General features: G+C 37.9%; 1 protein-coding gene across 4 annotated transcripts in view; it reads left to right on the forward strand.

Annotated features, from left to right (window-relative positions):
* Positions 1-13,015, forward strand: part of DAAM1 (dishevelled associated activator of morphogenesis 1) — a 176,150-nt gene that overhangs the window by 13,653 nt on the left and 149,482 nt on the right. For 3 of the 4 annotated variants that reach the window (XR_005790927.1, XM_040477281.1, XM_040477283.1), the window contains exon 2: positions 10,838-10,920. The exons of the other annotated variant lie outside the window; for it this stretch is intronic. The gene's annotated coding sequence lies outside the window, so the exon portion shown is untranslated. The remainder of the gene's footprint in view (positions 1-10,837; positions 10,921-13,015) is intronic. 4 annotated transcript variants of the gene reach the window in all.

Here is a 13,015-nt window from a genome sequence, read left to right on the forward strand (position 1 = left end):
CCCCCCCAGTTCTTTTCTTCCCCAAGTGCTGATTTTGGTGTTCTAGGTGACCAATGTTTCTTGTGCTAGAGAAGAATTTGTTAGCATTACATGGTTTTAAAGGGAGAATGACTAATAAAAAGAAAGAATACAGTTTCTTTCTAAAAATTGTGGAAATGGTTACACAGTTTGTAAACATACTAAAAACCACTATACTATACATTTTAAATGGATGAATTTTATGGCATATGATTTTTATATCTCAATAAAGCTGTTAATTTTTTAAAAAGGCAAAAAAATCCTAAGTGCAACCTTAGAAACAGAATTTTAGTCCTTAGGGATAATATCTATGATGTATTTTCCCATTTCTTGTATCCATGAACATCTCAAATTTTTTCCTCTAAATAAGTGGATATAAATGCTGACAAAGGATATTTGTGATAATTCCTTAATATTTATGGAGCATCCAAGACATTGGAAACTTTGTTATAAAGAAATTGTTGTATGTATGGATTCTGGCTCATATTTTTTTCACACCTCCTAATCATGAGCTAGGGCATTAAAGGGTAGAAAGCTTTGTACTGTTTTATACTTACTGTGATGATAGGCTAAAGGTTTTGGTCATACATTTGGCTTAGTCACAATTTACTTTAAACTTGTTCCATATGATTATTTTGCAGGATTTTTCTGCTATAGAAGTCTTCACACTGTAAAAAGCAGTCAAGTATGTAATCTTGCCTATAAAGCTAACTGTGTGTGTTGGAAAAGGAATATTTCATTTATAAGGGATTATGTAGCTCAGTGTTTCTCAAATTTGGATTCATGATCCTTTGAGAAACACTGCATTAAAAGTTAAATTGCTGAATGTTTAGGTACTCACTTGGTGCCATGGGATCATAAACTCATGTGCAGAAGGTGGGCTCTGAGATCCTGTGATGTACTCTTTGGGTATAAGATGCTTATCCAGGCATATTAGTTTTATTGCTAGGTAACAAATTACCACAAATTTAGTGGTTTAAGACCCCACCAGGTCAAAAGTCTGGGCACGCTGTGGCTAGGTTCTCTGCTTAGGGTCTCAGCAGGCTAAGAGTCACGTGTCAGCTAAGGCTGCAGTTCTCATTTGGGGCTCAGGGATTCTTCCATGCTCTGTAGTTGTTGGCAGAATTTATTTCCTTGTGACTATAGGACGTAGGACTGCTAGTTGTTGGCCAGGGACTGCTTTTAGCTCCTAGAGGCCACCCACATTCCATGTCATGTGCCCACATTGGCAGCTCACACATGGATGTTTCCTTTCTTCCAGGCTAGCTGGAGCACATCTCTCTGACTTCCTTTTCTGCCCTCTGTCAGAGAAAAGGCTAAGCTTAAGGTCTCACCTGATTAGGTCAGACCCACCCAGGATAATCTCCCTTTAACCCTACAATGTAACATAACCATGAGAGTAACGTCTCACCATAGTTCATAGGTTTCACTCAAAAGGTAATGGGGAGTGTCATTTAAAGTTCTGCCTATTGTGGCTCCTGGGTGGCTCAGTTAAGCGGCCAATTCTTGATTTCAGCTCAGGTCACGATCTCACTGTGAGTACGAGCTCCTCTTAAGGGCTCTGCACTGACAGTGCTGGAGCCTGCTTGGGATTCTCTCTCTCTGCCTCTCCCCTGCTCGTGCTGTCTCTTGCTCTCTCTCAACATAAATAAAACAATCAAAAAAAGTTAAAGTTCTGCCTATCATAACAGATAACAGAAATTATGCCAATATACTGTTGATGATTAAGGTGAAAATCAAAAACCCAGAAAATAAAGACACGTCACAAATGTGCTTCTGGACTCCCTTTCCACTTTGTCTTCCTAAAATATCTCCTCCTCAGATGTATTGCTTTCCTTTCCTACTTTTCTTGTTTCAAATTGAGTGGAAAATGAAGATTAAAAAAAGTTTTATTATTGAAAGTTTCCTACACACACATACCCGTGTAGAATGACTAATATTGCTATTAGGATAATTTTACATATACTCACAGCTTCATCAATTATCAATTCATGGTGAGTTTTTCATTTTGACCCCCAACTACTTTATGTCAACTCTGGGTTTATTTTAAAGCAAATTCCAGACATCTTATAATTTCATTTGTAAATATTTTTAGTACTTCTGTCCAAAAATACCAGGACTCTCTTTAAAAATGTAACTAAAAAAAAAAAAAAAAAAAAAAAGTAACTAAAATACTATTATCATACCTAAAATAACTTATGTTATTTCTTTGAAGTTATCAAACATCTCATCAGTTTTAAAATTTACACTTTTTAAAAGTTTGTTAACTGGAGATTCCAATAAGTTTCATACATTGCAGTTTTTTAAATATATATATTCATTAAGCCTCTATGCATCCTGCGCAGCATTTTTCTTGGCAACATGTGAAAAAAACTGTTGTTTGTCCTATAGAATTTCCCACAGTGTAGACCTCACAGTACAGCATCTCTCTGTTTCCTCCATTTCCTGTAAATTAGTTAAGATGAAAAGAAGCAATGGATCTATCTGATCATTAGCGGTAGAAAAGCTTATTTGGTAAAAGGAATGTATAGTAAGTTACCCGACTCATGTTTGTATAATTAGCAAAATATTTGTGAGTAGAGCAAGTATGTTAGGTTTTTCAGTCTCCTATTACTGAGAGCAGGCTAAGTGTTACATACTTATAGCGCATGAATTAGTGCCATTTAAGTTCTTGTAGGAAATATACAGCATATAGATTCATTAAGTGATACCTAGATTTGTTTAAATTTTGGCCTAAGTGTTTTTGTTAAATTGGGTTTTAGCTTCCATAAAAGGAGAAAAATTCTTAAGGAGAAAGGTATTTCATTTATGAGTTCTGGAAAATAACCAGATTTTAAAAATTGTGAAGATCATGAAACAACTGCTTTTTAATCATAGGGCATTGCTAGTTATTTCTTATCTGTACGCTCTCCAAAGACATGTCCTTTATCCTCAGAGAACATGATATATATTTAAAATTGTTAACCTTGAAATATTCTATTTTAAAAAATGCAACGCTTAATATTATTTTAGGAGAACAATTTCATTTGTCACTGAAAGAAAGAAGAGGTTATCTAATTTAAATTTTGTTTTGGAGGAAAAAATAGCTTTGGGTTGAGGTAAGTAATAGCTTACTTAGAGCATAATTACTTAGAAGAGGGGATACAGAACTTTTTCTTTACAGGGACAGATAGGAAATCTTTTTGGCTTTGTAGGCCATGTTGTTCCTGTCAACTATTAAATTCTGCCATTATTGTAGGAAAAATAACCATAGACAATATGTAAACAATGGGTGTGGCAAGTTGGGGAGAACTGATGTCTTGACAATATTGAGTCATCTTGTCCATGAACATGGAATATCTCTCCATTTATTTCATTCTTCCTTGATTCATTCAGAGTTTTGTATTTTCTTCATATAGGTCTTGTACACATTTTGTTAGACTTATACATAAGTATCTCATTTTGAGGGGTGCCTACTGTCAATGGTATTGTTTTTAATGTCATTTTTTACTCTTCCATTGTTGGCATGTTGGAAAGCAATTATTATTAACCTTATATCCTGCAACCTGTTTTTTTTGTAGATAGTCTTTATCAAGTTGAGAAGGTTCCTTTGTATTCCTAGTTTATGGAGGGTTTTTATCATGAATGGGTGTTGGATTTTGTCAAATACTTTTCCTGCATCTATGAATATGATCATGTGATTTGCTTACCTGGGACAAATCCCACTTGACTGTAGTATATAATTCACCTTGTGAATCCACGTTGTTGGAATCAATTTGCTAATTTTTTTGAGGATTCTTACATCTGTGTTCATGAGAGGTACTGCCCTATTTTTTCTTGTAATATATTTTTCTGGTTATGAGCATAATGCTGGCTTCATAGGATGAGGTAAGAAATATTTCCTCTGCTTATACTCTCTGAAAGAGATTGTAGAGAATTGGTATACTTTTTCCTTATGTTTGATAGAATTCACCAGTGAACCTATCTGGGCCTGGTGCTTTCTGTTTTATAAGGTTATTAATTATCGAGTTCTCTGTTTTTATTAAGGCCTGTATGCAGAAACTGATCTGATAGTCTATGCTAAAGAATAATTTTCAAAGAGTTAAAAAAATAAGATTCTCAAAATTATAAAATAAACACATCAACAACTTTGTTTATTTATTAGAAGGAACCAGAAGGATGTTAGGACCAGTTCAGAAGATAATTTAAAAAAAAATTAATGTTTATTTATTTTTGAGAGAGACAGAGACAGAATGCGAGTGGGTTGGGGCAGAGAGAGAGGGAGACACAGAATCCGAAGCAGGCTCCAGGCTCTGATCTGTCAGCACAGAGCCGGATGCAGGGCCGGAACTCAAGAGCTGCGAGATCATGATGAGCTGAAGTCGGACGCTCAACCGACTGAGCCACCTCAAAAGGCACCCCTCAAAAGATAATTTAAAATACAGATATATCTCTGTCTATCCATTGATCCATCCACCTGTCCATAATCAGAAATGCTGAAATAAATTTGTAGTAGATACAAAACTAGTTAATATCCTAAAGGACTATAAAAATTCATGTTTTCTTTTCTGCATGTATGTAAATCAGTTGTATCTCTGCCAGGCAAAACCTCTTTGCTGTGTTATAGATAAGGGCCATTACATTGTTGTATGTTTTTTTAGGAGTTAATTCCTACTCCCACAAAGCTGTGAAATAGTCTGGCCCAGTGGGTTCTCAAACTTGTTTGTTTTAGGGTTTTTGATATTTTTTTTTTTTACTCTTATAATTTATTTTTTATAATTTACATCCAAGTTAGCACATGGTGCAACAATGATTTCAGGAGTAGATTCCTTAAGCCCCTTACCCATTAAGCCCATCCCCCTTCCCACAACCCCTCCAGCAACCCTCTGTTTGTTCTCTATATTTAAGAGTCTCTTATGTTTTATTTTCAGGGTTTTTGATCTTATGAAGTATTGAAGAACCCAGAGAAATTTGTGTAATGTATTAATTAGATTAGAATCAGAATTGAGAAACTTTAAAACTGTTCTTTCATTAAAAAAAATAATAATGAAACCTATTTTATGTTATCATCTGGATTGATGACTTCATCATGAGTATTGAAAGTTTTGGAAAATTCCCCTGTGTACTTGTTGAGAGAATGAGAGAGAAATGGCAAATAACATCTTGATATTTTTATGAAAACAGTTTTGAACTCATAAACACCCTGACAAGGCCTGAGGCTCTCCAGGCCTTCCCAAACCACACTTGAGAGAACCACTGGCCTAGTTAAAAGGAAAAAAAAAAAAAAAAAAAAAAGGTCAAAGATAATCCCTGTAGGACCTGCTAGACCACAAATAGCATTCTACTGAAAAGATACCCAGTCATCTGTTTTACCCCTTTCTAAATTTTAGGTTTTTTCTTAACAGTAGTCCCTCCTTTGACAAATGTTATCCTGCCCAGCATGGGCCATTATCAAGGCTATTTTGAAACTATTACATCGGAAATTTATTTTATTTTTTGATTATATAAGTAATACAGGTTACTATATGAACCCATATGAAAGAAAAAAATAGGAAGTATAAAGGAATAGAGAAGCATCTTACCAAGGAGTCAAATAATGTTAACATTAGGGGCATACATCTTTACGAAGTTTTACAAAAATTTTTTGATTATTATCTATGCTTTTTTTGTTTCCTTCCCCCAACTAGATATTGACATAAGCATATTTCATGTTATTAAACCTTTTTGAAAAAATTCAAGTATAGTTGACACTAAAACTCTTTTTTATTGTGGTAAAAAACACATGATGGAATTTACATCTTAACCCTTTTTAAGTATATAGTTCCATATGTTAAGTATATCTGCATTGTTGTGAAACATCTCTAGAACCTTTAAGCCTTGCAGAACTGAAACACTGTATCACTTCAGCAACTCCCCTTTTCTCCTCCCCCACCCCCACTGCCTCAGCCCCTGATAACCACCATTCTACTCTCTTTATTAATGTGACACCATAGATATGTTAGGGAAGTGGAAGCATGCAGTATTTGTTATTTTGTGGCTGGCTTCTTTCACTTAGCGAAAGTCTTCAAGATTCATCCATTTTGTAGTATGTGATAGGACTTCCTTTTTTTTTTTTTTTTTTTCTTTAAAGCTGCATAGTATTTCATAACATCATATTTTGTTTATCCATTACAACTATATCCATTTTGGACATTCAGGTTGCTTCCACCTCTTGGCTATTGTGGATAATGCTCCTATGAACTCGAGTATGCAAATACCTCTTTGAGACCATGCTTTCAATTTTTTGCGACATACCCAGAGCCTGGTTCATCTGGTAGTTTTCTTTTTAATATTTTGAGATCCTGCCATACTGTTTTTTTTTTTAATTTTTTTTTTTTTAACATTTATTTATTTTTGGGACAGAGAGAGACAGAGCATGAACGGGGCAGGGGCAGAGAGAGAGGGAGACACAGAATCGGAAACAGGCTCCAGGCTCAGAGCCATCAGCCCAGAGCCCGACGCGGGGCTCGAACCCACGGACCGCGAGATCGTGACCTGGCTGAAGTCGGACGCTCAACCGACTGTGCCACCCAGGCGCCCCGTGGTTTTTTTTTTTTTTTTTTTTATGGTAATTATCCTAATGAGTATGAACTTATTAAAGTTCTTAATAAACGTCTTAGCTGGCTGCATGTATTTCTATTTTATGTGTAGGGTAATCATTTTCCTAATGTTTTTCCATTAAAAACCACTTGAACATCTTTTTTTTTATGTCTCAGATTTTTTTTAAGGATGCATTCTTAGATATGAAATAAATGAGTCAAAAGATATATAATTTTAAAGTTTTTTATAAGTGCTGCCAAATTGTCCTCAAGAAAGGTTTTGCCAGTCGACACTGAATGAGGGTATTAAAGGATCTTTCATTTCACACATGTTATGCTGAGTGTTGCTATCTTACAATTATCTGTGACTGAACAACTGGCAAATGCTATCACATTGTATTTTAACTTGCGTTTTAGAAATTTGTTCAATAGCACTCTTTTTTCCCAAGGCCATTTGTATTATTTCTTTCTCAGACGGCCTGCTTGCCCATGTATCTATTTAAATCTCAATGTTTTAAACAGATAAGAGATTAATTAGCAATGCAAATATGAAGCTCCCGGAACTTTTCATAAATGCAGTAAACCATCATGGAACCCGTTAGAAGGAAACTTATGAGAGCTTCAGGCACATTTAAAATGACCGAAAATATTTCTCTGTGATTAAGGGTCTCAGGGTGCAGATTTACATAATTACTTATCTCAACAAGCCCTTTCCTCATTATGTGAAGGAAAACCTTAGGTCAGCTCCTGTCATTTTATGGCCCATTTGCATTTCCTGGAGTTGGCCCCAGTTGTTTCTTACTATATGTGCTTTTTCTGCTGACTGTGAGGCTGTGCTACATAGAAGGCATTTCTGAAGGCAGAGGGGACAGGGAGATGATATGTAGTTTTTCCATTGGACTGCACATGTTTGGAAGAGTAGGAGGTAGAACAATGAAATAATCCAAATATTATGAGGAGGGAGGCAGAAGTTTATATTAGACTGGTTTATGTGATAAAAGAAATGTTATACCCAGTGCTTTTTGTTTATAAATCGTATTGTAAAACAGATATTCACATGCTTAGCTAAAATATTTAAAGCATTTTGCCTATACAACACCTAATATTACCAAAAATGCTGTATTTATCACAGTCCAGTTGTCTTCATGTCAGTGTGTCATAAGTCCATATTGTGGGGGAAATTGGTTTTCTCCTACCTCAAGCGCTCTAGGTTTGTTCTCATTTAAACAGAAAATAATTCTCTTCCAAGGAGGTTCATGTTCTAAAACTAATTTTAGATGGTTATGGTAATTCAGTAATAGAATGCAGTGTTTACCAGTATACTTTAGAGAAGACAACTTAGTGTTATCATGGCTCTGCTCACATCCTTTTTTTCTGGGACTCTGTTCTGAGGCACCGTGGCTGTCTGTCCTCCTTCGCGAAGTAACAAACAAAATGCGGAACATAACCCACGGAGCTTTCTGGTAAGGCCAGTGTTGACAGACTCTCCCTGTGTACTTGTTTGGGAGACATGGTCTGACCCCGTGGTGTAGAGGCTTTTGAGAGGATTCTCCAGAGTAAGGGCCAAGATCCTGAGGAGGAGTCTCCTTTGGCACTCTCCTTTCTGAAACGTCAATTCATGTCTTCCTAGCCTGGAAGAGTGGGTATTTCTCCCAGCTGATTCGTTAGTTCCTAGGCACCATTCAGATCACAAGTGGCTTGACTCATTGTAAAATTGGCTGATGGAACAGAATTTCCAAGAGTACCAAATGCAGTTGTAAGTGGGAAACCAGACACTTTATTCACACGTTCTGTGGACAAATGACATCTCCAATGCAAAATGGACCGTGAAATATTTTATCTTAATTTTCCACAACGCTTTCTTGATTTGCAATGGCAAAATCCTGTAGGAAATAGAGTAGAGATTATAAAGTCTTTTATTCCGTGTCTGATAAAGATCTGTATTAAAAGAATTGAAACGTACTTTTCTTGTTAATGGCAAGGAGTTCCATATTGTTCTTTGAATTTACAAAAAACAGATTAAAAAAATGTAAAACACTGAGGCCCTGTCATTTTCTGATTTAGCCAATCCCAGGTAACTCTTATCATAAAAGTTTTAAGTGGAATATATGACTGATGGAGTCACATTTTGTAGCTTTGTGTAGGTTTCATTATTTAAAGGGACTCGTCCTAAGCATGCCAAGCTTTGACAATTTGTAAGATAGACCGTCATTAATTTCTACCAAGATTGGCAACTATTATTTGGTTTGTGTTTACTGAGATTCTCAAATGTGTAATTTATCTTCTATTGAAGAAACACTTTTATTTTATTTTATTATTTTTTTAAAAAGATTTTATTTATTTATTTATTTATCTATTTATTTATTTAACATCCAAGATAGGTAGCATATAGTGCAATAATGATTTCAGGAGTAAATTCCAGTGATTCATTCCCTAGGTATAGCACCCAGTGCTCATCCCAAGTGTCTTCCTTAGTGCCCCTTGCCCATTTAGCCCATCCCCCACCCACAGTCCCTCCAGCAACCCTGTTTGTTCTCTGTATTTAAGTCTCTTATGTTTTGACCCCCTCCCTGTTTTTATATTCTTTTTGCTTCCCTTACCTTATGCTCATGTGTTTGGTCTCTTAAATTCCACATATGAGTGAAGTCATATGATTTTTGTCTTTCTCTGACTAATTTCGCTTAGCATAATACCCTCTCGTTCCATTCACGTTGTTGCAGATGGCAAGGTTTCATTCTTTTTGATTGCTGAGTAATACTCCATTGTATATATATACGCCACATCTTCTTTATCCATTCATCCATCGATGGACATTTGGGCTCTTTCCATACTTTGGCTATTGTTGATAGTGCTGCTGTAAACACTGGGGTGCATGTGCCCTTTTGAAACGGCACACCTGTATCCTTTGGATAAATACCTAGTAGTGAATTGCTGGATCGCAGGGTAGTTCTATTTTTAATTTTTTGAGGAACCTCCATGCTGTTTTCCAGAGTGGCTGCACCAGTTTGCTTCCTACCAGCAGTGCAAAAGATTTTAGTTTTTAAAGTAATCTCTGTATCCAACAAGGGGCTCGAATTTAACAACCCTGAGATCAAGAGTTGCGTGCTCTACTGACTGAGCTATCCAGGTGCCCTGTAAAGAAACATTTTTAATACCTAGGTCCATATTATGGCAACAACACTATGGTTTATTTAGTTTAATCATCTAGTTGGGAGGGATGAACTTTTTTGAAGTAAGAATTTAAAAACAAAAATTTTTTTAACGTTATTCATTTTTGAGAGACAATGTGAGCGGGGGAGGGGCAGAGAGAGAGGGAGACACAGAATCTGAAGCAGGCTCCAGGCCCCGAGCTGTCAGCACAGAGCCCGCGGCAGGGCTCGAACTCATGAACCGTGAGATCATGACCTGAGCCGAAGTCGGACACTCAACCGACTGAGCCACCCAGGTGCCCCGAGAATTTTTTTTTTTTATAGTATCAAACAGAAAGCCCTGATTATTATAGTAGGATAACTAATACAAGCAATTACGTCAAAATTTCAAACCACATTATGATGGCTAATGTAGTAAAAAACTCTCCTGTGGGGGACTGCAAATTCTTTAGACTGCTATCTGCTTATGTGGCTTTGGCCAAGTGTCTTGGGCTTCCATTTCCTCAGATGTGAAATGGTGAGGTTTGAATTAGCTCACCAGTTCTGTGACAGTTTTGTTGTCTCCAGTGGCTTTTATTTATTTATTTATTTTTTTTTTAAATTTTTTTTTTTCAACGTTTATTTATTTTTGAGACAGAGCATGAACGGGGGAGGGGCAGAGAGAGAGGGAGACACAGAATCGGAAACAGGCTCCAGGCTCCGAGCCATCCGCCCAGAGCCCGACGCGGGGCTCGAGCTCCCGGACCGCGAGATCGTGACCTGGCTGAAGTCGGACGCTTAACCGACTGCGCCACCCAGGTGCCCCTCCAGTGGCTTTTAAAGGAGTATAGCAGTCACTGTCTGAGTTGGCCCTGAGTGTTCTGCATCAGAAGTCCAGATGACCCCTTTTTAGACCTAGCAAAATGAAACCTGGAGTAAGTGATTTGCCTACTAATAAATTTAGTATAATGATAGAGTTAGAGCTCAGGTCTCCAATAACCTCTTAGATACCTATCTGACACAGTCTGGATGTCACATGCACATGTCCTTTCCCCCACTTTCTCTTCCCCACACAACCGTGGCAGACAGTGTTTATCTAATGCTTATCTAATGTGACATTTCTTTCCTACTCAGCCTGGACATGGCCTCAACCCTTCTCGAAGCAATAGTCTAACAGCCACAGCTAACAGACAAGGGGATCTAACTGGTTCGACGTTGTAAGTAGTAGAATCTTACAAATAAAAAAAAGTCACAGATGGTTTTTTACAGAGATTTACTTGTTTAATTCAAGTGGAATATTGTGGCCTTCTCTTTAGTAGCGGTTCCCAGCGTGATGATTCCTTTTTAATTAAAGGAAATTCTAGATTCCCACATGACTTGAATTCAGTAGCATTTTAAATGAATTTGCTATGAATCCCAACATACAGATGCATTTGGAAGATGGCATACATATCTGTGTGAGACATTTTCATGTTTATGAATTATTGCCTTTGTTCACCACCCCGCCAACCAAAAGACAGGCATTAGAAACCATTACTTTATACCAATTTGTCTTTTTTTCTTGGTTTCAGTTTAAATTTTTATTTTATTTATTTTTTTAAATATTTTTTTTAACGTTTATTTATTTCTGAGACAGAGAGAGACAGAGCATGAACGGGGGAGGCTCAGAGAGAGAGAGGGAGACACAGAATCTGAAACAGGCTCCAGGTTCCGAGCTGTCAGCCCAGAGCCCGACGCGGGACTCGAACTCACGGACCGCGAGATCATGACCTGAGCCGAAGTCGGACGTTTAACCGACTGAGCCACCCAGGCGCCCTTCAGTTTAAATTTTTAAAGTAGGATTGAGTTTTCGTCTTAAGGGATCTATCTCATCAGTGGTTTTCATACTATGTGCTGTAGAGTCCCAATTCTAGGAGGTGGGGAGAGTCCCCCCTTTCCCCACACCCCTTCCGGCTCTAACCAGCCTGTTTTCATTCAAACTCTTCTATATATTGAGGTTCTCCATGAGATTTCATTTGGATAAAGGGTTTCACAGCTTTAAAAAAATTGAAAAACACTGATAATCCCACCTTCCCATTTTTCAGAGTGGTTTGGAGTTACCCTATTAACACTGGAGCCAGGCTGAGGACCCCGATGGTCCAATTTGCAGGTCACTCTTCAACCCCCTACCTGAGCTGCTGCTCAGAGGACCAGTGGAGGATGTAAACTAACACCACTGCCAGCTGAGTGCAGCGGGCACTTATGTGGAAGGAGAAAATGTTTACTTTATATGGAAAGAAAAATTGTTTATGTTATAATGCCAGGGGAGGGACTCACATCTATTTTTATTCCACCCTTGAATAAAAGGTTATGTTGTGTACATATTTGTAAATGTTTGTCTTCTTTGGGTGTGGGCTTCTCTTACTTATTTGGGCTGGGTGGCGGGATGGTGAAGCTTTTTTTTTTTTTTTTTAACCTTTATTTTAAACCAGTAGAGAGCGATGCCACCGGCAGAAGAAGGCTTCCCTTCTCTTTTCTCCCAGTGCTGTTCTCCTTCCCATGCTGTGGCGTGCTTTCCCGTGTCCTGGGTTTAAGCACTGTCCAAGCAGAGTCTTTGATGTCTTTCCTGGATTTTGCCTTTGATAGAGGACGGTCTCATTTCAGGACTCATTTCTCTGCAGTGCTCATCTGTTGCCATTATTAAAATCAACGTGCCATTAAGATCCCAGCCAAATAGGATACTTACCATACCTGGCCTGGGCTACCCTTTTCTGCCTGTGGCATTAGCACAAAGCCAAATGTCCCTCCGAAGCCCGCTGTGATTTCTAGGACTTGCTTTCCTCATTGACCTTGGCCGTTTGGGGCTGTAGGTGATCCAGGATAACTGGAGTGAATGTCTGGTGACTGATTGCAGAGGGTGGGCCCCATACCTGGCTGTGGGATGTTAAGTACTTCTGGTTCCTCCTCTTCCTGGCTGGCAGGAAGTGCTGACTGCTCCCACAGACCCCCTGACAGGCCACTTGCTTTCTCGCCCTCTTGGGAAGGTTCTTACCTCTCTTGTGGAGATGCTTTTCTTTAAACTGCAGCAAAGCCAAAATGGTTTGCTTTGGCCAGTAGTCTCAACCTCTTCCTTTCCCATATGTTTTAACAGATATGATGAGAAAGGGAAAACACTTTTCTCTGGCCCAGGTCACTTTTTACCAAAACAGTGGAGGGAAAAGTTAGGAGGTAAAAGGAGAGAGAAGAAAAGCACATAGGAGGATGTTACATCAGAATACTGATTCTCAGATAATTGAGTGGTAATTTTTGTGCCTGAGTCGTGAAGCTGAACTG

The sequence above is a fragment of the Herpailurus yagouaroundi genome, unplaced genomic scaffold, assembly GCF_014898765.1.
Source record: "Herpailurus yagouaroundi ecotype Mexico unplaced genomic scaffold, PumYag 141, whole genome shotgun sequence".
NCBI lineage: Eukaryota > Metazoa > Chordata > Mammalia > Carnivora > Felidae > Herpailurus > Herpailurus yagouaroundi.